Raw genomic sequence first — 24,128 nt, 5'->3', positions numbered from 1 at the left:
CCCCTAAGTGACTCCCTTCTGCTCAGTTCCCATGATGTAGTCAAGAGAAATAAAAGGCTCCTACTTTTCCGCACAGAGGCTAAGAACACAACAGTACAAACTTATAAAGGCCCTTCCCCTGGATTCTCTCCTACAACTCAGCCAGGGCTGTCTGACAGGCTTGTCTTTACCCACCGGGTTGGCTTACTGACCAGATCACTTCTGCACTGCTGTGCTCCTGCTTCGAGCAAGAGTCAGACAGACTAACTTGAGTATTATCACAGCCACATCACTGGCCACATCTAGCTTACTAAATGATGTGTCTAAATTTAAACTTATAAATGGCCGGGGAAGATTTTAATCGCCCATTTATGCTCTCTTAATCAGTATGTACTAGACACTATGCTGAGATTCCAGAGATGAGTAAAAGAATCCTTACCATGGTGGTGATCAGAATTCACCGAAGGGAGCCTGTAAGAGCCAGTAGAGTCAGCCCTGTTAAAGTTGTACAGACAGTAACAGGAGAATAGAGCCGAAGCCCTAACCTCCATAGAATGGTTGGCGGAAAGGCTGAGAAAGACATGCTAAAGCCATGACTCTTGACATGGTATAAAACAAGTGGGAATGATAGGGGGAAGACAAGAAGGGCAGGTTAGATCCTGAGCCAAGGCATCGCAGTGGACCCTGTGTGGTGTACAGACACTGAAGCCAGGCTCTGCTGATAGTGTTAGGACCCAGTGCCAAGGAGAGAGATATTTTTAGTTCCGTGTGTATTGTGAGGACTTTTAGTCACCATCCCCAAACAACAGCTTCCTTTTCTGGGGCGAGAGTGACCCCAACTTCAGGATTCCCCGAGAACTCTCAGATCTCTCCCATGGGTAGCCTTCCTCCTCTTGAGGGTCAGCCCATCCCTGGCTTTTAGGTGGTCCTCTCACCCCACTGAAATTTTCACAGAATCCTTTGCACCTATTTTTGTCATTCTGGATTATTTCCTTGTTTCCCCTCCAAAAAACTGTGACTGAAGAGACTTCCTCTTCTACCTTCCAGAACATTCTAGACCTCTGTAAAAGCTGCTAATTTAGCATCAGAGTTACCATCGTCATAAAGAGAAGCAGAAAATTTCTCTCTCTCTCTCTCTCTCTCTCTCTCTCTCTCTCTCTCTCTCTCTCTCTTTCTCCCTCTCTCTCTCTGGAAACGTTTTCAAGATGGAAGGTATTAGCAAAGCAACTAATGTACAGGAGGCTAAGGTTAAGTCTGGGTAGCTTTATGCATCATCTGTGCATCCTATGATTCAAAGCGGAGATAGCAGAAGAGTCAGATGTCTATGAAGAGTCAAGTGTTCTAGCCACTATCATCTCATTTAATCCTCATGTGTGATATAGCCTCGGTGTGACAGATTCTGGTTTATAGATAAGAAAACTGAAAACGGAATAAGTGGAGATTAATCTGCCCTCGTCAGAAAGAGTCAGAGCACATGCCCACAGAAGAGGTTCCCCAAGAGCCAAAAGTGGCAGAGATTTAGTCTTGGGAGAGAAGGAAGACGTGCTCTGTGTAACAGGACAGAGTCTAGACACAAACGTATAAATCACTCTGACTGGAGCATCCAAGTCCCACATGTCTTTTGTTATTAAAAATTAGATTTTTTTTCATGCAATATATTCTGATTATGGCATCTCCCCCCACCTGGCTCCACGCCCTTTCTGTCTCTCATTAGAAAGTGAACAGGCATCTAAGGAATAGTAATAAAACGAAATAAGATTTTTTTTAAAACATCAGAATAGGATAAAACAAACAAGAAAAAGACCAAAGAAAAAGCACAAGAAATGCATATAGAGCCAGAAACACACACATTCACGCGCACAGGAATCCTATAAAAAACACAAAACCAGAAGCCATAACATATACACAAAGGACCTGTAAGGTAAAACCAAACAAACAAAAATCCCTGACTTAACATTATGAGAGAAAGAACCTCCAAACATGTCATTGAGTTTGTGTTGTGTTTGCCATCTACGGCTGGGCACGGGGCCTACCTTCCTTTAAAAGCAGGTTCCCTAGGGAGACTCCCTAGGATAAAAACCTGATGCCATTTGCAAATGGCTTCTGTTAGAGAGATTTTCTGGGTTAGGGATGAGGACTTATGTCTACTTCTCTTTTCAGCTCAGGGAGCCTATCTGGTACAGACCTGTGCAGGTCCTGTGCAGGATACCAAAGTCTCTGTGAGTTCATATGATATTCCACATATTTCTAAACCCAGAAGTTCAAAATGGTATCATTTTCAAATGCACACACAATTTACTGGCTGCATGCTCGCAAATAAATAGTTAAATCCAGTAATTTTCTGGAGTTTTTTATACAAATAGCAATGAACATAAACTCCCTCTGGGTAATCAAACACTAGAAGTTTCCTGTAATAGAAATATTTCAGCTACAAGGTTAAAAAGGGATTATATTAATAGAATTAATATATTACAAACTCTAATGAATTAAGAGATCTGGACAATGATTAAAAACAGCTACAAATATCACAAAAAGAGAGACAATTGAGCATTATTTGCCTCCTGATAGAGATACATTTTTGTATTTATAAGGCATAAAAATTATATATTGTTAATATAATGATTATTATATATCATAAAGAAAATCTTTTAACTTGAATCAAACCATGCCTTAGGTATCAATTTTCAAGAAATGGAAGCAACTGAAATATGGCACAGAAACCTAATCATTAGAATCAGAAAATTCACAGGAAAAAAAATGACCCACTTTCTTCGCCAAATAGCTGTTAAGGAAAGAAATATAAATGGGAATGTATAGATTAAAAGACTTGAGACCCACAGTCACCAAGTTATCCATGGGCCTTATTAGGATCGAGATTGAAACAAATTGTGGGAGATACGTGTGTTAAGTCAAGAAAGCCAAGCCTTGACCTTCTACTGTACAGCACGAAGGGATTGGGGGAGGGGTTAGGCCTGTCACTACTTTGCTTACACTTTACATCTTTCTTATTTTCAGAGATGCACTTTGGAAGTGTTAACAGACAGAGTTGTGTGAGGGTATTTTTTTTAAACCCCAACAGGAATCATACTCACACCCAATTGATTGACTGTAAGTTTGAGGCAGAAGTTGTCCACATATTCATAGTTTCCTTTTGCTAGTGAGCCCTTAGAGATTCACTATATACTTCACTACATATACATTTCAATAATAAATTTAATAAAAATCTATTACTATTATTAATATAACTACAAGTCTTAAAGTCACTGGTCTTTCTCTTCCTCCTCCTCTGTAGACTCTTGGCACTTTGGTCAGGGATTCTTTCTTTCTTGAGCCCACACAAGGAGAAGAATCATCCAAGGTGGTTCTCTATCAGGACAACGCGATAACTCGGGCCATGCAAGCTGTGCGTGCTTCATGTATCAAACCAAATGTTGCTGAGGCGATGCGGAAATAAGTTCGCAGAGGACATGTTTTCCAACTCTGAACTTCAGCAACCTAAAAAGTGCACACCCTTCAAAACAGCTTAGATTACGCCCTGGCACACCCCTTCCTCATTTTTCAACTTCGCTTTTTACCGTCCTGCATTTTGACATCGTGGGCATTTACAGTGATGAGCAAGGACACTCTTCTGCTTCGCAACCGTGGGTTTATTTATTGTTTACTTAGAAAAGCCAAGCCCAGGTCAGGCAAACTTAAATGAGGCCCCAGAGACCATTGGGTTTGGGCCCCTTATTTATCAGGTAGGTTAGGCTCCCAAAATGAGGGGAACTTGTCAGACATACTGAGTCCAAGTGATAGACCTGTGACCCCCAAGATTACACCCCAACTTACATTTCCCTCTCCAAGAACAGGCGTGCCCTCAGGGTTATGGTTTTATCCTTCATTCTCTTCAGTGTGTCTTCAACACCATACATTTCTAAGCAACACAGTCCTATTCCTTAAAGCTACCTCCTCTGGCCCTACCAAGCAGGACAGCATTTAAATGAAAAACCTCCAGGCCCAGGCAGGAGCAAAACTCAAGAAACTTGAAAGGTCTGGGGGGGACAATAGGAGTGGATAGTTCAGTATAAGAGCGGGAAACACCGTATCCCCGTGATTTCTCCCATCCTGAAAATGATGGGTGTGCTTTCTCCCTCAGTCTTTGATACCCTCTTCCTTCAGACCTTTTTTTTTTTAGATCCAGCCTAATAGTTTTTGAGATTTTACTCATAGTTTTTAAAAGTCTTGTTTGGGAAAACGTTCTAGCCTACATTGTAGGCCCTCTTTCCCTCCTACTTGACACTAAATAGATATAAGAATTACTAAAATTATCATTCTTAATGGGCACCCTTGCATCTGCCATCTTTAAGCTGGAGCAATTGGCTAAGTGACTGTTGAAGATAGTGTTAAGGTTTCTGTGTTAGCCTGCCATAAGTGCTCCCATCTCGTGCTCTAAGTTTTATAGCTTTCCACGAAGTAACGAGTCCAAGAATAACAAGAGAGTTGCCCACATCTTAGAGTTGGTAAATGCATTACTCAGAGCTAGAATAGGGCTTAGCTGACTCCAAAACCCACCCCTTTCCTGAAGGACGGGAAAGAGAAAGGAAAGATCCATCCAGCGTCCGTCAGAAACCAGGACTTCTGTAACCATCTTCCCAGGAAGACAGAAGCTGGGTGTTAGGACCATCTGTTCTTTAATTCTCCTTCATGATCTCCCAGCGAGAAGGCCAAAATCAGCACTGTGCTTTTGACAGTGAGAGCTGCAAGGGCTACGGAGGTAAAACCCCAGGATGAACCTGGTCCTGGGTGTGTGCAGATGGGTCATGGCTGTGCTGCTGAGTCTAAATGAGTCATGCAGAACACAGCGAGACTCCAACACAAACCATGTCCTCAGGCCTCGCCCTCAACCCGTGCCACAGGCATATCCATGTTTGATGTCTAGCTTGGCACCCAAATTCCCCAAATCATTCGTGAAGCAGAACTCATTCCCTCAGCACACAGACTTGCTCCCCAGACAACTGGCCCAATTGAACCAAAGGAAAGAATGTGGACGTGAAGAGGCTATACCCATACCGTCACCTACGCAGTAAAGGATACACAGTACAACCAGTGAGTGAAGAGAGAAATCAAAGACCCCAGTTCCAAAAGACTGAGTTTTAAGTTCAGTTCTGCTCCTAATGGTGATGGGGCCCTTGCTACTCTTGTCTTAGCCTTGCAGCAGATTCCGTAAACAGCTTACGGTTGCTAGAATAACAGTACCAAAGCCAACAACACTTTTATTTTGCCTTCAGAATAACTTTGGGTAAAATTATCTGCCTGATTGATGTACAAACAGTGAAGTTTATTCCTTCACGATACACTGCAATAATGTGTCTGAACTGTATGAGGGTAGCTCTGTCTATAGTAAGGCTGCTCTATATTTGGTACCTAGAAAGAAAACAAAATAGGTTGAAAGTAGTAACCGTCATCAACCACAAGGTCTTATTTACAGAGATTATTGTCCTTAACAAGAGATCTTTGCCTGTAGTTCTAGCATAGAACAATGTCTAGGTATTTCCTTGTAACTTCTGAGTTCATGAGCTTACTTATCTACTATCTGTAAAGTTCAAAGTCTAATATCTAACACAGGTTAGTCATGGTAATAAACTCTGCAAGCTCTGAAATGACAAGTTGAAAGATACAATTTTTTAGAGTTATGAATTAATAGCTATATATGTCAAATACTTTGAAAGTGCCAACTTTCTCATATTTATAGATATATTATTGAAATGATAAAAAATGAACTGAGGAAAGAGGGAAGAAGAGGGAGCCACATGTAATGAATCAAGCATACTTAACAAGACATGTACAGACACTTTGGTGAGCATCTCCTTTATTGCATTACATTAATCAAATACTACTAAAGACATCCATCTGAGCAAAGTGGCACAATGATATTCTATAAAAACACTCTCTTGAAAATAGGCCGCCCTGACAGCTATATCAACGATATTGTCTTAAGTGATTGCCAGGCCCACACTTCTCAGAAATGAAGACAATTTATGTCTGCTCCCCTTCTTCCCCCACTAATCCCGCCAAGCTAGCCTTTGACAAAAATAATAATTTAATTGGAGAAAATGCACGAATCCTTACAAGGGCCCATAAACCTGGGAATAAATGATGTTTTAAGGATTTTTAAATCATGATATAATTTCAGTTTCTTGTTACAAATTCCAATAGAAAATTCTGGTTCCTTAACAGACTAACGTGACCTCACCAGGGCCTTCTCTTAACATCGCACAGACCCGGCTGCTAATCACTGCAGCGTGGCCCTGCTGAATGCACTGCATAAGAGCTGCAATTTTACATGCAGTTGTTACTGATGGGAGTTTCCTTTGGAATCCTCTCTGAGCCCTACCTTATGGAAAACTCAGATCTGCCACATAAGATTCTATTCAGGGTTGGTCTTAGCTCATATAAGAGCAAACAGGTGAGAAAAAAATGGATCAGATTTCAGCATCTTTGCCCTCCGGACTATAAGAAAACACAACTGTCATTAATGGCAGGGATAGTTGTGGATGTCAGAAAGCTGGCACAGCTGTAGAATACACACCTTGCCTTCACAAGTCCTTCAACCATTGACTCAGGACAGTTCTCAATCTCTGTGCCTACAGTTTGATTTGGCCACATGCAAGTTAAAACTGAATCTCTCAAGAGTTTAAATACTGAGTACAACTTACCACAAGAAAAAAAATTTCAAGACTTTGTATAGAACTTGATCTTAATTACCATGCATTTGAGGGAGGAAGGGGAAAAAAACACTAAGAACTAGAAGCTAGTAACTAACTGTGAGATTGAATTTATTGTCTTTCTTTGAAAAGGGCACTTACACAAAATTGATGACAACTAGAAAGGGGACAGAGTTGCATGCAAAAGACTTAGTCACCAACCCATAACAAAATACATTTGGGAACTATGAAAAAATTTGGTCAGATACAACTTTACCTTGTTTTAGTTTGACGGTTTTGTTTTCTTTGTTTTTGTTGTTTATTTTGTTTTGCTTTGTTTTGTTTCCTTTTGAGACAGCCTTGAAATTTATTCTGTAGACCAGGCTGGTCTCGAACTCAGATCCTCCTGCTTCTGTCTCCTGACTGCTGTATCAAAGAACATCACACCCAGCTGCAGGCTTGCCTTTATACAGACCCCATTTTCTCAGCTGTCAATAAAGCTCTAATACTGAAGTTATCTACTTGCTCTGGAGGGAAAAACAAAATCAGCAACTGATACATAAGCAGATAATTTTGTGATTGATATACATAGAAATCTGCTAAGATTGCAGTAGGTGCATAGAAAAAATGAAATTATCAGCACAATGATTTTCGGAGTGCTGAGGCCCCCTCTGGAATCTGTTCCTCTCTGGCTCATACTTCTCTGCGGTCCGTGGCACAGGCAGAACAACTATATCTTCTCCCTGCTGTCGTGCCCGTGCGAACCAATACACGCTATGTAAGGATGACCAATAGCCGCTAATCTTCATTGCCGGACAATTTCTTATACATAGATGGAAGAAAAATAACTTGACCTAAGAGAAATCACTTTCATAATTTTGTTCAAGGCTAAGCCCTAAAACATAGCAAATTTTACCTTGATGTTTTACATTAAAAAGCTACAGTAACATTTTTGTGATTGACCCTAATTGGAAAAAAGGGAAAAAAAAACCTCATCATTTAATTGTGCTAGTATACTGGATATCAAAACAGGAATGTATTTGGTGGTATTCAGAATGAAAATGAAAAGACAACTTCCAATTTCTCTTTAAATATTCAGAAAAGGCATTAGAGGGTTTAAACTCGTGTCTACTAGATAGAAAATGTATCTGAATATTTATTCCAGGGAGTAAAACATTCCTTCCAGTGTCATCTGAATGTTTAAAGGCTTCATCAAGTGCTTCTATAGGATGGAGTGTCTCTGTGAAGGATGCAGCAGTACCAGACAGCTCCTAACCTGGACTTGGGGGAGCCTGTGCATTTCTGGCCTGAAAGAAGCCTGAGCTAGCAGGTTTGCTTCACAATGTCTTTTTACAGCTCAGGCTTAAAGACTTCTGTTGAGAAAGATCTCTGAAAGAACCTTCAGTGTTGCCGAAATGAATCCTCAGCATGTAGAGAAAACGCATAACCAAGCAGACCTGATTGGGGGGAAACTCCCTAAAAGACCCATTTCTAAGCATTGGGACATAGTAGTCATGAGGAACTTTTTAAAAACAGGCAACATCCACTCTACGTGTAAGTTTGCTTCTGGTTTTCCCCTTTATTATTCTATTGGGATTAGAAAAAAATAAAGGTAACAGATAAGAGGGGATAACGTACTTGGAGACAGAAAATGGTCAATTAGCTTTCACACTACAATCAGGCCACTGGTTTGTTTCACTCGGACAAAGTTTTCACTCTTTAAGCATTTTGTTCCAAGATATGGGAATACTTACTATATAAAATGTCAGATTCAGAGTCTCCTATTAAAAATGCAGGCAAGCTGGCTGTTCTGTATCTATGTGTGATATGGCAATGGGTTGGAGAAGGATACATGTCCCTCAGTTTTAGAGGCCACACGTTGTCCAGCTTGCCCTTCTTCCATGTCTTCCTCTTTAAGTACTCAACCAAGTTACTAACTTGATTTATAAAGTGTGTGTGTGTGTGTGTGTGTATGTATGTGCATGTGTATGTGTGTGTGTGTGTGTGTGTGTGTGTGTGAGAGAGAGAGAGAGAGAGAGAGAGAGAGAGAGAGAGAGAGAGAGTTTATATTGGCTTAAGATATTTACAGAATTCTTAGACAACTGGTCCAGCCTCTATTTTGTACAAGATCCTTGCCCAATTTTTCTTGCTTCAACATCAACAGCTCTCCATGAAGTTGGGGAAAACTCACTAAAAGAAAAAGAAGTAGGTCGTAACAGGGAAGTGAAATCTGGCTTTAAGTAATCCGTGGTTCTTTTTCAAACAAACTGAACCACCATAGTCTCTCAATCCCAATTTTCGAGCATACAGGCTGAATCTGAAAGGATTGGTTTGCTTCCAAAACAGCTTAGAATTTCTCAACAGGCACCGTCTCTCCCAGTAGGAACAGCAGGCAGGTAAAGGAACCTGCCAATTCCCTGTGCCTCTTTGGAGTGCCTCAAAGAGAGCCTGGGGGTAAAATAGGAAACAAACAGGGAGATGGTCTACGCAGAAAGAGACCCCTGGGTGGTATCCTTCCTCTCTCCCCCTTTTACATCCTGATACCCCTCATGACTTTCCACTCATCCGGAGTTTTGAAAGAGAGACAACCTCAGAAACAATTGGCAGGTGCTTTCCAGTCATTACCTGCCTGCCATGCTAATTACAAGCCATTACCTGCCAGCAGCGTGCAGTTTTGTACAGTTTGTGAGGCATAGGGAGAGTGTACTTAACTGGAAAGATCATTTTTCTCAGACTAAAGAATGCCAGCGCTTGGCAGCCCCGTGTGAACCGATAGATGTAATGTGTACCGGGCACACACTCTAAGAGTCATCCATGAAGATGCACATACATGCATCTCACATAGAAATAGCTAGGGGGAAGTCTGTGGTTTTCTATCATTCATTACCATGTGCCCCAAATTTCATATTGCCTGATGGGAGGAGAGCAAAAAATCACATTTCACAGAATACACATGGCATCATGGTGCATTTTATAATAAGCACGGTTTGGACTGCTGTATACTTTTAAAGTTTTATAAGATATTATAATCTTAATTTCCACATGCAAAATGGGTATTACTAATACATGTAAATTATGCATGTCTCTGTTACACAGACGTCTATCAAAATTGTCATTTGTGCTTCATATAATATATAAACTGTGACTCAGTGGTTAATTAAAATTTTTAATGCTTTCTAACTTACTTTTTAAATTACTAAGGCCTCAGATCTGCTTTCACTTTTAAGATTAATTTTTTTTATCATTACTCCATCTCACTACAAAAAAAAAAACATACAATTTAACATCTTGTAATTGACTTAGCTAAATTCCCATTGTTTTACAGGCAAAGAATAAAAGTCCTAACAGGTATGATACGATACGCAATCAATTTTGCCTGAACTCTGAGGATAGTTCACAGGATTTTCCAATATGACACTTCCTTTCTGCTCAGCAGCTTGAACATAAAGACAGAACACTCTTCTGCCTGCCACACAGCAATTATACCAAGTTAGGCTTTGACACTGTTGCTACAGGCAAGTGGCCAAAGAGCATCCGCAGTCAAAATATCTAAGCGACTTAACAAGCTCCCTTTACTCTCGGAAAAGCAGCAGAAGAGAGGCATCCAACCCTTGAGAAATGTTAAAGTGAAGGAAAGAAAAGAGATTGTTTCTGTTTGTTAATGAAAACGGTGTCTGTCAGAGACTTAGGCTGATCAAGGTGTGGAATCTGAGGCCTGACAGTCAGGCCTGTATTTGACAGAAAGCCTTTCTCCAGTTTAGACCGGTTGATGATACCAGCTAATGAATGACTCAGCGGCGAGCCTTTTCCTTTGGAACCATACCTTGCTTTATAGCTTGGTCATACTGGGTCACCTTTCTGGTCACCTCTCCCACCACTCTCAAGACTAAATGTAACGTCTCTTGTTTCCACCCCACTTTTAAAAATATCTCCACAGTTACCTTGCAAAAGGCACCAAAACTAATTAAGTATACCCAAAAAAAAAAAAAAAAACCTATTACAAATCATTTGCTTCAGCCAGAGATATCAGATTTAATTAGGTGATCAGGGTTGTTGGGGAACAGAAACAAAAGCCATTGCTCCGTGAAAGGGCTCAGGCCCCATAAAGGCTCAGTCACCTCACTGTGTTACAGGTAATAATTGGGCATTTTTAGAAAAGAGAGAGAGAGAGAGAGAGAGAGAGAGAGAGAGAGAGAGAGAGAGATTTCTCTGTTAGAATCAAACCTTCCAGTTAAGGTCCATTTTTGTTTTCTACCAGGTGATTTAAAATACATATACATATACACAGAAATTTCTATACCCTGTTGCTATTTGACACCACCATAGCACAGAATATAACTGGCCTTACAGGCATAATCTTTGCTGGTGATTAATCAAAATCTATTTGGAATCATCTTCAGTGTTAACAACAAACTTGATTAGTATCACATCTTATCAAGTCTTATATTTCCCTGGAATACATTAGCAAATAGATTTTCCTTTAGCACACAAAACAAAAGGTTCAAATTAAAATTTAAATGCAATGAGACTCTTACAAGGAAAAAAATTTTAAGCTGTCAATTCTCAACAGCCTCACAGCTAGCACTTCAGTGTGGTCTACAGTCAACCCTGTTCGGATCATTCATTGAATGTTGCTTTTTATATAGTGGCGATACGTGACAGAGAGTGGAGGAATTATTTTTTACAAATCTTTGAGACGGAGTAGTTGTCAGTCCCTGATGGATATGTTAAACATAAAAGAAGGTGGTATTCTTAAAGAAAATTTTTATTTTATATATGTGTGTACATATACATATATGTGTTATACATAAATATACACATATATGTAATATATACACATATATGTGATAAAAATTGAAAACTCGGTGTCATTTTCTTATTTTCATATCATTGATATCCCATGGTCAAGCTCTGGCAACAAAGTCATCATCTTAACCCCTATATTGTGTTTGCATAAACATATAAATTCACAGATTATTAAAGTAAACAGCATCAATTATTTGATACACATTCCACGGTGTATCTTTCTTATACTGCCTGGTATCATAGATCAAGACAACTCTGAATAATGGCTCTTTATATGCTATTGTTAAGCAATTTTCCTGGAACTTTTATCCAACAAATGCATATAATTTTACATGAGAAATTGCCTTAAAGCAAGTCTGAAAAAAGGCATACAAGTTACCAAAAAGGCCAATGTAGTATTTTCCGAGTTTAAGTACACCTCAAAATTCCTTTCTTCTGGCTCATAAAGTGTTGAAAGGAAAATAATTCTCAATGCTGGCATTTAAATGGTATCATTCCGTGTGGAAAGAGTTACTGAGACATTTGTTGGAAGTCAACAAAAAATAATTTGGACATATTTTGAACTTATTCTATCTGACTCCTCGACATTTAATTTGGTGTGAAAAACAGCAACGGTAGAAAACAGATGTTAAGGGGCCAAGTATACAACAGAGGTCAAAACAAGCATAAAACACGGCTTCCATTTCTGGGAGGAAAAGCCCAGGATTCCTCCAGCAACAGGTTCTATGGTAAAGCTGCTTTTTTTATGGTTCTGCTTGTGATATCTGTAGACTACACAATGCAATACTGTCTGCGTGGAGCAATACCTCAGCACCAGTAATTTAAGACTTTCTTCTCTGTAATACACTGAACCATCATAACCTGTCTCTTCCCATTTAGTTTAACCTACAACCACCACATACTGATTTGGCTGTGTGTGGCTTTTTCTATTGCCATTTATTACTGTGCTCGACTCCTGAAATTCTGTTTGCAATTTAAGGCCACAAATTAGAAGCGTAAGTCATCTGTTTCCTATAATCCCCCTGTCAGGACTCGAATCGCATTTGGAGCTCAGCACTGAGCCTGGGCCTGGGCCCGCGCAGGCGTTCTGATTGGCTGGCGTCTCTAAAAGCAGCAGAATAAATAAAATGCCCCGGAAAAAAATAGACCTTAAAAAAAAAGATGAAAGGAAAGAAACTGGGTTTCAAATAATTTCTTCTCCCTTTCATAATTATTAAATCAATTGTTGAAATAGTTGAGTTTTCTTTTTTTTTTTCTTTCCTTTTCTTATCTTTCTTTTTTTCATTTCAATAACCACAGAGCTGACTATCCCTTCTTTAAGGACAGAACAGTGAGTGTTGACAACGCCATGGAGAAGCAGAACCGTCCTGCTCCAAGCAGCTCAGTGCGTTCTCTGCAAGTGAAATATCTTTAACTCCTGCCATGTTTTCTACAAAACCCACTTTGCTGTGTTACGTGTGCTAATTAGGTGGGTATTTTTTAAATAGTGTTACATATCTTTTACTATGAAATCCTAATCTACTCGTTGAACCAGAGTTTCCCTTTTGAATATATTTTGGCATGGTCCAGTCACTGCCCTGAATTTGTTTGAGAGATTTTTCAAAGTTAAGTACTAAATCGGTGTATATTTTTTTTAAAAATTATTTTTAATAATATAAGAATTTTCAAATGTTGGGAATAGGACCCTTTTTTTTTCCTCAGATTTCCTTGGCTCACTTTAACAGGGTCTCCTTGGGGCCCTGTTGAGGCTCAGAGTCTTCCTGCATTTAATAATTTTAAATATCTTGCCCATTCTGTTACTTTTTAAATATTCAACATGTCCCATTGCACATTAAAAACAACAAGTATAGGTTGAGGCAAATGAGGAGTAGCCACATCTAGAAACATATTCTGAATCCTAAGTGTGAAATGCCGGCAGCCTTTCGAAAAATCATTATTTAATCCAACAGACTAATTAATATTAATAAAAATATTTATGTTAGTCACACCTGGGCCAGAATGTTAGAATAAGAGAGGATCACCATTCATTGAATTTCTATTCCCAAAGCAGAGTTTGTGTGCTGAAAGAAAGGGATGCTCAACGGCAAAGGTTACATATGCGTTATTAGCTACATTTTAGCCAAGAAACAAAAACTGGATCTAATCATTTCTGGAGAAAAGGCATTTTAAGTTCAACAAAAGGATCTGATGTGAAATCGTTCTAGAGGCAGGTAATAATTTGCAATCCCACTTCTGGAAATGTTTTACACTTCTGTAATTTAAATTCCTTTTCTATTTTTTACCTCAGTTTTTGCAGCCTGTGAGTCCACAGTTTGGCCCCCTGATCTCTTGTGATTTTAAAAGAAACAAAGGAGGTAAACTCGCCAAGAGGTTAAGGTTTCAAACTCTCTCTCTCTCTCTCTCTCTCTCTCTCTCTCTCTCTCTCTCACACACACACACACACACACACACACACACACACACACACAGACAGAGAGAGAGAGAGAGCCTGTACATGCACACTCTCGCACTCTCATTATTTCTTAGATTTCTTTCAACTATACTTCCCGTGTTACAGATTTATTTAATAAACAAATGGATCTTCTGGGCCCATAATACACAAATGCATGCTACTGTTAATTCATTTACAGAATGTGCCATGATGGCCCCTGAGCAAAAGAGCAATCTTGTTATAATGAATGTGTACTATTCTTAATAAACACACTGTAGCACCGACCTGCAGTGCACACAAAAGCACACCCAAACCATTTGGTTTGTTCCCAGAGCTCGGACACCAGCACCACTATTAAATAGCTGTGCGCTGGGAGAGCAATCCAGTATTGGCATGCAAATGAGCCCGAAGAGGCCAGATGCTGCTCTTTAGAAAGGAGGAGTGCTTCTGCTCAAATTTGGGGGGTGGGGGTGGGGGGAGAGCCTGTGAATGTTTCAAGCACAGGGCAGCCTTGTGAATGTGAGCTCCTACGTGAGGCGGCAGAGATGAGCCTAGACTGGGGGGCATGTGTGCTATAAGTGCTCCCTGGCCCACTGGATGACTTTGCACGGTTTTGTCTTTGTTTAATTTCTTATTGGTTTTCTTCTTGTTCTTCATTGTTCATAGGAAGTAAATATCTTTCAAATACATTATGGAACAATAGAAAATATTGTGGATATTTTTTTCCAAAGTAGCAAATAACACATTATTTCCATCTCTTTGGAAACCTTCTGGCGTCCCATAGTTTGTGTTGGGCACAAGAGCCACTAATGCTGCTTTTATCTCCTAGCAGTTGATGGCCTTGAGGATGAGGGAGGGAGGGAGGAAAGCTAGGACTCAGAATACTGAAACCAATGTTGCAGCTTTAGTAGCTGGAATCCCTATTAAACTTAGAACACAATTTTTCTTCTTGGCTCATTTTTCATTCTCTTCTCCAAATTTGGGGAACTCTTGGTTTACCTGATTTCTTCAAGATGGTTGAAGAAGATAAAGCTTGATATCACAAGTATGTGTTCTAAGAAACAGACTACTGAAAGGCAAGGCAAGCAAGAATACCCCCACATGGTAGAATTCACACGCAGATATAGTAAGAGTTCTATAACACAACTAATTAAATGCTAAATGTCCCTTTATGGTTCTTTGGGGACAAGAACTTTCTTTTTGTTTGTTTTTTGTTTCTCATTTTGTTGTTGTTGTTGTTGTTGTTTTGAGACAGTGTCTCTTTATATAGCTCCGGCTGTCCTGGAACAGGGCACTATGTAGACCAGAATGGCCTCGAACTCACAGATATCTGCCTACCTCTGCCTCCTAAGTGCTACGATTAAAGATGTGCACCACTAAGCTTGGATTGGGATGGACAGGAACATTCTAGAAAAAGTTGTAAATAAATTGTGTAGTAATGGTCTTTTCCAACCGTCTTATTTTTATGTTTACTCAATACTTGTTTATAGATGGATACCAGCCTAACACAAAAAGTTGTACATTATTGCAAATAAAAAAATAAGGTGAAGTATAGGTGTGTGTGTATGTGTGTGTGTGTGTGTGTATATACATACACACACATACACACACACCTATATATTAGCTAATATATAAATTATGATAATGATATGGATATCTCATTAATGTATTTTATATAGTAAACTTTACCAAGCTTAATCTCTTATTTTTCTTCATTTTATTTCCCTTTGATATTTCCATATTTTTTATTTTGTCTGTGTATTATTGAAACTGGTATTGAAGGACCAATTCAAGAGTAAAGCAAACTATAAATGGGTTTCAAAATTAATTAGAATAAACCCAAATTAAATTGATATTATCCTAAAACTAAAATAATTTAAAAGAAGAAATGTGCTATGAGAAAGGATACATTTCTGACACAAATATTTATTTTCAAATAATAGGGATTATCAGAGATTAATGAGGTAGAAACTTTGGACCTGTATAAAGTTCAGTTAAACTCATGTACCTCTAAAGCTTCAGGAAAAGTTTCGAAGCTATGATATTTCTGAAGACTTCCTTATGTCTTAGAATGTATGACAACAAGAAAACCAAAGGATTAACATGAGCATCTGCTTAAGGTATCTGGATGCTGTCAAACAGCAAAGCAAAATAGATGCTGTTTATTCAACGTCCAGATTTAAGAGCAACTGGAAGACAGAGAACACTGCAAGACAGGATGGAAAGAAGTAACAATGCAAGATGCTGCTGAGGAAGATGCCCCATTTTCAAGTACCTCTAGTTAGAAGTGGCCAGGCTACCGAGCATCTTCCAAGAGAATGTAAGAATCCCAGCACGAGGCAGAGAGCTATTCTGAGACTGTGTTTGTTGTTCGATCCTTCGTTTTTCCAGACAAGGTTTCTTTATGTATCTCTAGCTGTGTGGGACTTGCTCTGTAGATCAGGCTAGCCCCCACCTCATAGCTCTGCCTGTCTCTGCCTTCTGAGTGTGCGATACTACTACCCAGACCCAGAACTGCTTTCTCTGTTTTGAGTGAGGGTTTCTCTATGTAGCCCTGGCTGTCCTGGAACTAATTGTATAGACCAGTCTGGCCTCAGACTCATAGATCCTTCTGCCTCTGCTTCCTGAGTGCTGCAACTAAAGGCGTGGACCACCACAGCTGGTAGACCTTCTTATTCTTAAATACACTCCAAATACCTAAGATGAATGGTGCCACACACTGTTTACTTTCTATTCAAAATAATACTAGCACTTTTAAAATCAGAACCGGATCTGTATAAACGGGTCCAAAATGTGCGGTTCCACGAGTAGAGCCAATTAGGGATGATTTCGACGTAAACCGGGTCTATGCGGCACCAATTCTTCAGCAAGACACAACTCCTCCAATCTTGCAAAGCCATAAAACACAGAGCTTTGATAAGCAGAGCATATCTGGCATGCTGATTCTGAAACTGAGCCGCTGAAACTCGGCAAGATAAAGGTATTTATCCAGGACTATCTCCCAAGTCTACAACACAAGCTGTGCTGTAACGGACCAGACTTGGAATCACATCACAATCAAGGATGTGGATGCAGATTCTTTCACCATCAGAGGGTCATCACCCCGACATTCTTCCCATGACACATTTGGTTTGTTTTTTTTTCAGTCTCCAGGTAACAGCTTCTGAAGCCAGTCACTGAAAGTCATAGGACAAACTGGGTGACAAATAGAAAACTGGTCCCAGAGTTCCACACTCAAGGCTATGTCCGTGTGCCTTACCTTAACCCTATGGTCAAAGCTTTTCTCCTACTCGCACACTACCGAGCCAAACTTCCACATGGCTGAGAGCAAGGATTCACACCATCAATTGCCCCAAAATCCTGACCCTCATGCTGAGCTGCGCTTCGATTCCCAGGCTTTTCCATGGTTCACATGAATTCATTATGCCTTATTGCCTTTTGTGAAAGATGACAAACTATGACCACAAAGCTACGTAGCCCCACGATGTTATTTCTGGCTGTGCAGTGACATGCGCTGTAGTTCGAGCCAAGTCGCTCACCCTTTCTACAGCCGAGGTCCTTCAGGGGTAAACTGGGGGTTGTCCGTTTCACCAGATCATATTCGGGGAAACACTGAAGTATGCGCCTGCAAGTTTCTGTAGACGTGGGAAAGAATTATCATTACTATTGTTGTTGTTTATGACTAATACAGCTGCAGAACTTGAGGATTTAAGGTCTCCCTGTGGATTTGACTGCGGCCTCCAGAACCTGAGATTTAATTTTAAAAGAATTAAATTTCCAGTCTGCTTTCCAGGGGTGACTGTGAGAACGTATGCTGACAGACTGTTGTCTTCAGAGGCAATATCCAGACACACTAAGACAATGCCACAGCCTGAACAGGGGTGACCCTTCCCCATTCATCTTAATGGAGTGTTAAACTTGAAGCCTAATTAGGTCCACTTAAACGCCAGCATTATTATACTTTTCTCTACTTATCTTCATACCAGAAACAATCAACTAATGGACTCATTTAATCTGGGTGCGTGCAAGGGTCCCCCTCCAGACACCCTGTCATTTTGATAGCCTGCATTGCAGCCATAAAAGTACAAGTTTTAGACTTGTACTTTGGTTGTTTTTAATTATCCCCACAATTACACTACTTTCGGCTACCTCGAAAATGTAGGGGCAAGACTGTACACAGACATATAAGGAAAGAGTGATATCAGTGTTGCTGCAAGAATAATGCACGGAGATATGTTAAATGAAAGATCTACTCCTGTCTTTTGACAATTTATAGTTTCCCCTTTGCAACACATGCGCAGCTTCCCCCATAACCTTTCTGATTTATCATTGTTGCCTGAACTCTGATTTCTTTTTTTTTTAATTTCTACACTAAGCCTTGAACAAAACAAAATTAGAAACATATAAATTTACACTTGACTATTTTATACCTAGTATGATCCAAATCTGGGCCTGCAATGCATAGTCCTCGACTACCTTATAAAACATCTCATAAAATAGTATTTATTTACTCTGGGCTATAAGGGGATTAGTCTGTTTTCCTTGAGTGGTCTCTGTGCCAACATGGTATATGAGAAAATTCTTGGAAGTTTATCATGCAAGTTTATGGGTAAAAATATTAGCAGTCATCTTTAAAATATATTATCCCACTGCTTAAACACCTATCTTTAGCCACACCTCTGTGTCCCAGGCAAGGGCTTGGAGGAATATTTTGCTATGGTTCCTGTAATAAATACTTTTAATGCTACCCTGATTTTCTGGCTTTCTTAGATGACCCATATTTTCTGAAGTAGAGTGGGACTGAAAAATTTGCCCAAAGGTTTGGGACAAACAGACCTTCTGAGAAAGAAGTATTTAAAAGCCAATTCATAATCTTCTCTCCCTTCCTATTGGTGGACAAACTCTAAATCCCCAATATTGAGAAGAAGTATAATAAGAGAGAGAAAACAGGGAATCCCCACAGAGAGAGGCCCTGACCAGCACGTTTATAGAACGCTAACTATAATGTAGGTTACCCATTGAGACATTGGGTATGATTTATTGCTAGAATATTACTTTACCTATAAGTCTAAAACAATGTCTTAATTTTCTTGCAACCAAATTTATTAGTTGAGAGTGGTATGTTAATTGTCACCACCACCTTCTTTGAGTTTCACGGACAGGAGAGTGGGTGGATAAAGATGTGGCCGTCTAAGCCATCAATGGCTCTCTTGAGTCTTCCCATTGCTCCCTGAGAGTAACTGGGGAACACCACAGGTTGCTCATTTCTACCAATAGAAATATCTGGGTGATAATGTCCTGCAAAGCTCAGGACACTTTCCAGAGAAGAATGAACATTTAAAGCTAGTCCAGAGGCAAACTTCAGTTTTGAATCGTTCAAGCAAGCAGACGCCATTACCCAGTTCAAGGCGAGTATAACCCCAGTCATTAGAATCAGGATGGGGGTCGGGGAACAATTGCAAAAAAAAATATTGAACAGGGGATTATACAAATAAAATATCAGTTATATATGATATGAACTAAACCGTCATTTTGAGCCTTTTTTTTAAATCGATATTTGCAAATACTCTTTTTATCCCCTCCCCCCCCCCCATTCCTAGGGATCAAACCCTGAATCATAGCGTCAGCCTTCAAGCTTTGAAACTTTAACAGTTGCTCTGACAACTCTAAAAGCCAAAGAACTAATTTTTACTTTAACAAAGATGTGTTTATCGTGTTTACACTAAAACAGTCACATGGTCCTAAATGCTTTCTACAAGTAAGAGTTTGTTTGTTCCTTACAGACTTAATTATGCAAATTCTCTCGATGATCCCTAGATGCAGGAGCTCAGGAAAAAAGTGGGCGGTAAGGGAGCCTTGAAGGAAAGAGGCAAAATGTGAGATGGGCATGAGAGAGGAAGTGAGGCTGGGGTGGAAGGACAGACCACAGGGTTAGGGAAGCTGGTGAGCTCACCAGCACGAAGGAAAGCACTCTTTGGCCAGTGCAGAGATTGCAAGCCACGTGCATCACGACAGGCTTGCTCATGCAAGTCACCTGGGATCAGGGAAGCAATTCTCCAATTTAGTAGTTCTGTGCCCTGCATTCTGCAACATGGTCTTTCTGTGAACAGCAAGGGAGGTGGAGGAAATACCTCTTTCTGACCGTTAGTCTGAGAGCTAAAAGCTAAACAGCGTCCCTATCATATTAAGTATGCAGGGTAAATTTTAACTGATGTTAACTGAAACTAGATTTACGTCAAACCATCTATACACAGCAAACAGTAATCATGCCAGTCTTCCAGATGTGCCCCTCAGTGACTATATTTCCCTGGATGAGAGCAGAAACATAAATCTGACATTGCTTCGGTGGGCCTCTGTTCGTAAGTGGCTCTCCTGGCATGGGCTTGCCCTAGGGATGTACATGAGCGACACAGCAGTATCTAAGGTGATTTTCACCTACTGAAATTTACCTCTGGGCCATAACTTTAGAGTCTAAACTCAGGACAAGAAGTAGCTGGACGGTATTAACACAGTAAGAAATTTGTGTGTTACAACTGGTAATCACTCAGTTTTGTGAGCACCATTTTCATTTTTCCTTCTTTCTCCATGAAAAGCAACATCGTTTTGCAGAGAGATAGCATTGTGGTTGGCGAATCAGATCCTAGCTTGACCATTTACTAACTCTGATATTAAAACAAGGCCTGAACCTCTTAACTTACATTTCTCATCAGAAAAATCAAATTGATACAGGCTCACAGGAGTGCATAGAGAATAATTTCTTAAAACATATGAAACAAACTTACTAGAATGTAAAGAAAAAAAAGAGAAAAAAAACTTCAATTTTCTTTCCAATCTTAACTCTTTCTGATTTAATTTGAGTTACCATAATATTAAAATGCTTGTGTATATCTCTCACCAGGTCCTCTGCTTCTTGTAAGCAACAGCTAGAACCCTTTGTGTGTGATTGTCATTGACCATTTTCGAAAGTTTTCTTATACTACTAATTCATTCATTGTTGTATGGTGTAAAAGAGGAGACTGGGCAGTTCATTCACAATTATTGTCCTATACAGTTGGATTGGGTTACTTATAAAATGCATTATGTGGAGATAAGCTGGTTCCAGAAGGTCAGAAAATATAGTGCACCTATCAAACATCTACTGTCTATATCACCTTGAGTGTATTGTTTGTTGGCCTTATCCTGAACAGAAACTCTGGAGAAGACCAAGGAACCTGTGCTTCAAAACTCCATAGGTGAATCTGATGCACTGTAATCCTAAGAACTCCTGACTATTCACATCTACCATGATAATGACGCCTAGAAAAGTTGAGGGCCTTAGGGATACTTAGGCTAATGTCCAAAACATCACTGGAGCTGCCTAAGCTGGGCTAGTCAGCATCCCATGTGTACTCAAGTACTTTGGCTAGGAAACAGGACCTGGTTTAAAACATCATTCAGCTTCCTTTTATGTCTGTATTAGTCCCATGTTGACCCTCAGATCTAGCTAAGATCACCAGTACCACTCCCTGGGTCTTGGTATCTTGAAAACGAACTGGCACCTGAGTTATACTAGCCCTGATATATGGCACTTTTACACAGCACCAGTTAATTGCTCAGAGAAATTCCAAGTGTACAGTCATATCCAGACAAACTATGATGTGTCTTTGACCCAACTGTTCAGTGAACCACATTTTAGCAACCTCCACTTGTCTTCAACTCAGATAGATATGATATTCGCAGCTATACAACTATGGTGTCCATATGACTTCAGCTGTGGTCCTAGAAATATTTTTGCAGCACCTATAGTTAGTTTCAAACTGAGCACTTATATTAGTTGATGGTGAGAAAATTTACAAAGAACAAGACAGTAACAACGTATGTCACTTCATTGCTGCATGTTCAAATACAAAGAGTTTCTGTAGATTCACTTTTTATCTTCAAATGTAGCATTAAAAATATTGAAAGTTGCTTAGAGAGTGAGCTGCATATGGAGAATCGGGGCCTTTTTCTATGTAGAATATTTGCTGGTTTTTATTAAGCTTTAAAAAGAAAGAAAGAAAGCAATACTGTGATTAGAATCAAAACCTGAGGGAATCATAAGTTCAGATGAAGAGCATGCAAAGAACATTCCAGGAAATTTGAGCAACCCACTTCATCATCTCCCTTGCTTATATCTGTACAGCTAAGAGAGGCACTGTAGGAAGAACAAGAATATTCCTGCACAGTTGCTACTTAGTGTCTACTAAAATATTCTAGGATATTGTTCTTTCTTCTATAAATTTTGATTATTATGGTTCAGATAATATGTCCCCTGTGCTTCAAAAGCGAAAATTGTGAAGACAGTAAATTTGTCCCTCAGTGTCGATACTAACAGAAGGACCAATGATGGTTAAGTTCTACCACAATAATAATTCAATTTTACTGACTTGGTTACCAAAGAACCTGCATATAAATATGATACATTTTAATGTTAATAATCACCATAAAATTACGTGCAAGACAAAATGTATTCTTCTTACTTAAGATACTAATGTCAAGGAGTTGAAGACATTAGGTGACTTAAGGCCACATTTATAACTTACATAAAGTTGAAAGCAGAATGTGGCTCTAACATCTACTCCATTAACTACAGTTTTGAAATCCTAGCAGGTGGTAGAATAGCCTTTTTTCACTAACGCTTTGTTTAGAGGAATCGTTTACTCTATTTACTCAGTCCTGATTGCAAATCCCTTTTTAGCCAGAATAACAAATGACTGGTTTAAGATTGTACACCCAGAGTGTTATGAGAAACCACTCTCTAAAGACCCAAGATTATCCCACACTTTTTAAAAGGTTGTTGTGTTTTGTTTTGTTTATCATGCTGACATAAAATGTTGCAGGGTAGCAACAGCCAAGGGCTAAGAGAGGACATTCATTAAATGAAGAAGCAACACGTATCGATTTCCCTTTACACTGCAGACACAGGTAATACCATTTCACTGCCTAGCCAATATGAAAACAGGACTTAATGGATTTACAGTTTATGATTTGGCATCATAGCCAAACACCTTTCAGGAATTCCTTCTGCCCATCAGACTCTGCCCCAGCACACCGGCTACCCAGATAGGCAAGAAGTTCCCATCTAAGACCAAACATCCTCATTCCTGCAGAGAATGAGACAGAGTGAAGGGAAAAACGAATGAGGAAATACTCTTTATAACTCTTCAGCTACAGTGATTAGAGCTAAGGGACATTGGAAATTCTTACATACAGGACACAGGTACAATAAAGCAGGACACCCATCCAGATGACATTCTTAGTAGTCAGAAGCTTGTGGCAAGTAGAGAATGCCAGGTGCTAAGAGCTGAGCTTCCTGGACTCCGGGTTGAGTAGCCATTATGACTTTTCTGTCTGACCTAAATGACTCTATCCTTTTGTCCTGGTTGTTATGAGCAGAATGTGAGTCTTCTCCACTGTGATATACCTTATGCTAATTAAATGTTGCTGACTAGCACAGCAATAAGTTTCGAGACTTCTAAAAGACCAGATTAAAACAAAGGCCAACCAGCAACATTCTCTCCCTCCTCCTTAGTGACTCATGTGACCTGTGACAAGTTGTTGTTTCTTGTAAAAGTTCTCAGACCTCGAGCAGCATTGTTAGTTTGTTCTATTTTGTTTGTTCTTGAAATAGAAGTCACTGTCTTGTTTCTGTTTGGCAAAAATCTACGACTGAGCTATATCTTCACTCCTATCTTTCTTGGAGTTTTTACATCTAAGTCACAGTCGTTTTACAATACACCAGTCAGCCAGATATGTCTGAACTCCCAGAAGTAGACACCCTAGAAAACATTTGCCCTGCACACCCACAATTTTTTCCTTCAAATTTATGTTTCTGAAAACACATGTACAAGTGTGACCCACCACTCACATTCTGACTCTACCTCATTTCTCACTATATTTCCTGTATCATTGATTACCTCTAAACATGATGAAATGTGTTAATCTTCTGCTTTGCTGTCTTCCTCCACCAATATGTAACTTCTTTTCCTCACTGATGTGCCCAGGAGGAGGCCCAATAGCCATTAGGGACTTGAATAAAAATATTTGAAGAACCAATGACTGAATCCTGAAGTCAGATACTATGCTCCAAGGACCAAATGTTCATTACATCCAGTGAACATACACTGGCTAAAAAGGTATATATGAACACTGAACAAAGAACATATAATTCATATGAAGGATTCAGTTGGTGTGCAAATAGTATGATC

The 24,128-nt window shown here is 39.6% G+C and overlaps 1 non-coding gene across 1 annotated transcript in view, besides 1 other annotated feature; it reads right to left on the bottom strand.

The window, feature by feature from the left end:
* The window catches only part of Vis1, a 43,934-nt gene extending 43,023 nt beyond the window's left edge, over nt 1-911 (bottom strand). The window contains exon 1 of the transcript XR_374337.4: nt 419-911. This is a non-coding gene — a transcript (viral integration site 1). The remainder of the gene's footprint in view (nt 1-418) is intronic.
* Nucleotides 13,167-14,763: an enhancer, noted in NCBI's record as "VISTA enhancer mm1737". NCBI's record gives its function as "enhancer in: forebrain[4/7]" and the evidence as "EXISTENCE:transgenic organism evidence [ECO:0001131][PMID:17130149]".

The sequence above is a fragment of the Mus musculus genome, chromosome 2 (assembly GCF_000001635.26).
Source record: "Mus musculus strain C57BL/6J chromosome 2, GRCm38.p6 C57BL/6J".
NCBI classification, from domain to species: domain Eukaryota; kingdom Metazoa; phylum Chordata; class Mammalia; order Rodentia; family Muridae; genus Mus; species Mus musculus.
Note: the sequence above shows the minus strand (reverse complement) of the source record. Positions and strands in the feature narration are given on the sequence as shown.